The sequence below is a fragment of the Microcaecilia unicolor genome, chromosome 2, assembly GCF_901765095.1.
Source record: "Microcaecilia unicolor chromosome 2, aMicUni1.1, whole genome shotgun sequence".
Taxonomy (NCBI): Eukaryota; Metazoa; Chordata; class Amphibia; order Gymnophiona; family Siphonopidae; genus Microcaecilia; species Microcaecilia unicolor.
Genome location: NC_044032.1, coordinates 533,986,418 through 533,990,302, shown reverse-complemented (window position 1 = coordinate 533,990,302; position 3,885 = coordinate 533,986,418). Strand labels below are relative to the sequence as shown.

Sequence of the window (3,885 nt, the reverse complement as noted above, 5' to 3'; positions counted from 1 at the left end):
GTTTCTTCACTCAACGTGTAATTAAACTCTGGAATTCGTTGCCAGAGAATGTGGTAAAGGAGGTTAGCTTAGCGGAGTTTTAAAAAGGTTTGTCCGGCTTCCTAAGGGAAAAGTCCATAGACCGTTATTAAATGGACGTGGGGAAAATCCACTATTTCTGGGATAAGCAGTATAAAATGTTTTGTACATTTTTGGGATCTTGCCAGGTATTTGTGACCTGGATTGGCCACTGTTGGAAACAGGATGCTGGGTTCGATGGACCTTTGGTCTTTCCCAGTATGGCAATACTTATGTACTTGTGTAATGCAAGTACTTCCACATTGACTCAATGTAAGCCATTTAGTACACGCTAATGCATATGTGCTGGCGTGTTAAAGCTTTCATGTCCATTCTTTGCTTATGACACCTCCTCCCAAAAATATTTGTAAAAAATAACAGGCAAAATACTTCAAAACACTTTGGGCCCTGTTTACTAAGCCGCGTATAGCGTGTTAGCATCTTTAATGCGCGTTAAGCTTGTACATACCTACAGTATCCCTATAGGTGCCTACATGGTTAGCATGCAAGCTAATTGTCATGTTAAAAATGCTAACGTGCCTTAGTAAGCAGGGGCCTTTATCACAGTGGTTCCCAAACTTTGTCCTGGAGGTAACGCTTTCATGCCCATTCTTTGCTTATGACACCTCTCCAAAATGTTTTTAAAAAATAACTAACAGGCAGAATACTTCAAAACACTTTATCACAGTGATTCCCAAACCTTGTCCTGGAAGCACCCCAACTGGTCAGGATTTCAGGATATCCACAATGAATATTCATGAGAAAGATCTGCATGCACTGCCTTCACAGCATGCAAACCTCTCTCATGAATGTTCATTGTGGATAACCTGACTGGCCGGGGGGGCTCCAGGACCAGGTTTGGGAACCACTGCTTTATCACATTTTGTGGTATCCTGGTTTTCACATGTAAGAGCAATTAGGGCTTAACATTATTTAGTAAAAGGGTCCCTAAAATTCTGCAATCTGTGTGCTGTTTGCACCCAAAACTTGACACCATCTTATGAAATTACCCATCAAGGGGTCCTTTGACTAAACTGCATTTGGCACTAACACAGGCCTAATGCATAAAAAATGGAGTACTGGGGGACGCGCTCAGGCTTCCTGTGGTAACCTTGAAATCTGCACGTGCTAACTATGCACTAAATATTTTTCAAATTGTGCTTTGAGAGGGGGCATTTCAGGAGCAGAGAGTGGGTGTTCTTGTGCTAACCAGTTAGTACATTTTACATGACCGCACGCTAACTGGTTAGTGCATGGATACCGCTTGAGCCCTTACTGCCAACAAAATGGGTGGCAGTAAATGCACATTTGGGAGGCCTTTTACAAAGCCGTTTTTAGCTTGCGGTAAAAATCAGCTGGCGGTATCCGCTGAGATGCCCATAGGAATATAAGGTTACCGCAGCATTTACCACCAGTGATTTTTACTGCTAAATAAAAATGCTAATACGACTTTGTAAAAGACCCCCTTGGTAATTTAAAAAAATGGCCATTAATGCAAAAAGTAGAAAAAAAAAAAAGAGACATCTTTACAACTATGGTAAAAATGGCCTTGGCACCGAGGAAAGACACACGTGAGGGCACACTACGGCCACTTTTATTGCAGCTTAGTAAAAGGACCACTAAGACTGTATCTGGCAATTGATAATTTGGATTTATTTTTCGTAGGAATACAGTCACTTAGGGGTCCTTTTTACTAAGCTGCAGAAAGCATTAGCTCATGCATACCACAGCTTACAATGGCTTACCACGAACGCGCTGAGGACTCCTGTGGTAAGTACTAAATCTATACATGCTACTCATGCACTACTACTACTATAAATCACTTCTATAGCGCTACCAGTCGTACGCAGCGCTTTACAATTGAACATGAAGAAAACAGTCTCTGCTCAAAAGAGCTTACAATCTAAATCAGGACAAACAGACAGGACCAAAAAGGAGAAGGGAAGGACAGACAGAAGGACACATAAGGATAAGATAAAAGTTACAAGTCAGGAGTCGAAAGCAGCATCAAACAGGTAGGCCTTTAGCCCGGATTTGAAGGCAGCCAGGGATGGAGCTAGACTAATGGCTCAGGAAGCCTATTCCAGGCATAAGGTGTGGCGAGATATAAGGAGCGGAGTCTGGAGTTAGCGATGGAGGAGAAGGGTGCAATTAGGAGAGATTTGCCTAGTGAACGGAGTTCTAGGGAAGGAGTGTAGGGAGAGATGAGGTTGGAGAGGTAGTGAGGGGCTGCAGAGTGAATGCACTTATAGGTCAACAAGAGGAGCTTGAATTGTATACGGAAATTGATAGGGAGCCAGTGAAGTGATTTCAGGAGATGGCTGATATGGGCATAATGACTTTGGAGAAATATTAGTCGTGCGGCAGAGTTTTGAACAGATTGAAGAGGGGAGAGAGATGGCTGAGTGGAAGACCTGAGAGAAGCAAGTTGCAGTAGTCTAAGCGAGAGGTGATGAGGGTTCTGATAGAGTGTTCAGAAAGGAAAGGGTGAATTCTGGTGGTGTTATAAAGGAAGAAACGACAGGTTTTAGCAATCTGTTGAATATGGGCAGAGAAGGAGAGGGAGGGGTCGAAGATGACCCCAAGGTTGCGAGCAGATGAGACAGGAAGAATGAGCGTGTTGTCGACAGAAATAGAGAATAGGGGAGGGGAGAGGTTGGTTTAGGAGGGAAGATAAGTAGTTCAGTTTTGGACATATTGAGTTTCAGGTGGCGGCGAAACATCCAGGCAGCAATGTCAGAGAGGCAGGCAGATACCTTGGACTGGATTTCTGCCGAGATTACTGGTGTGGAGAGGTAGATCTGGGAGTCATCAGCGTAAAGGTGATACTGAAAGCCGTGTGATGAGATCAAAGCACCAAGGGAGGAAGTATAGATGGAGAAAAGGAGAGGTCCTAGAACAGATCCTTGAGGTACACCCACTGACAGCGGGATAGAGGAAGAGGAGGAGCCACCAGAGTATACACTAAAAGTACGCTGTGAGAGATAAGAGAACCAGGAGAGAGCAGAATTCCGAAATCCAAGTGAGGACAGCGTATCAAGGAGTAGGCTGTGATCAACAGTATCAAAGGCAGCAGAAAGATCGAGAAGGAGGAGGATAGAATAGGTCCATTTGGATTTAGTCAGGAATAGATCATTGGAGACTTTAGTAAGTGCTGTTTCAGTTGAATGAAGGGGACGAAAGCCAGATTGAAGTGGATCAAGAATAGGTTGAGAAGAAAGAAAGTCGAGGCAGCGACGGTGGACAGCACGTTCTAGTAACTTGGATAAGAAAGGAAGGAGGGAGATGGGGTGATAGTTGGAAGGAGAGGTAGGATCCAGAGAAGGTTTTTTGTGGAGTGAGGTGACTACGGCATGCTTAAAGGCATCAGGGACAGTTGCAGTGGAAAGTGACAGATTGAGGATATGACAGATGAAAGGGTGACAGCAGGAGAGATAGTGTTGAGTAGGTGAGTGGGAATAGGGTCAGAGGAGCAGATGGTTAGTTTTGAGGTTTGAAGAAGCAGTAAAGTTTTTCTCCTTCAGTGATTTTGGAAAAGGAAGAAAAGGAGGTAGGGGTAAGAGGGTTGGGAGAGTGGACTAAGGGAAGAAGGGGTGGAGGAGAGCTGGTTGTGAATTCAAGTGTTATCTTGTGAACCTTATCGTGAAAGTAATCAGCCAACATCTGGGGAGAAAGTGAAGGGGGAGTTGGAGGAGAAGGCGCTTTGAGGAGAGAGTTAAGCATGGCAAAGAGACGTTTAGGGTTTGAACCAATAGAGTTAGTCAGTTGGATGTAGTAGTCCTGCTTGGCAAGTTGGAGAGCAGACTGGAAGGAGGTCAGCAAGAACTT

The 3,885-nt window shown here is 44.3% G+C and overlaps 1 pseudogene; it reads right to left on the bottom strand.

Moving 5' to 3' along the window:
- Positions 1-2,317: 2,317 nt before the first annotated feature.
- On the bottom strand, positions 2,318-3,131 carry LOC115462619 (annotated as a pseudogene).
- Between the last annotated feature and the right edge of the window lie 754 nt (positions 3,132-3,885).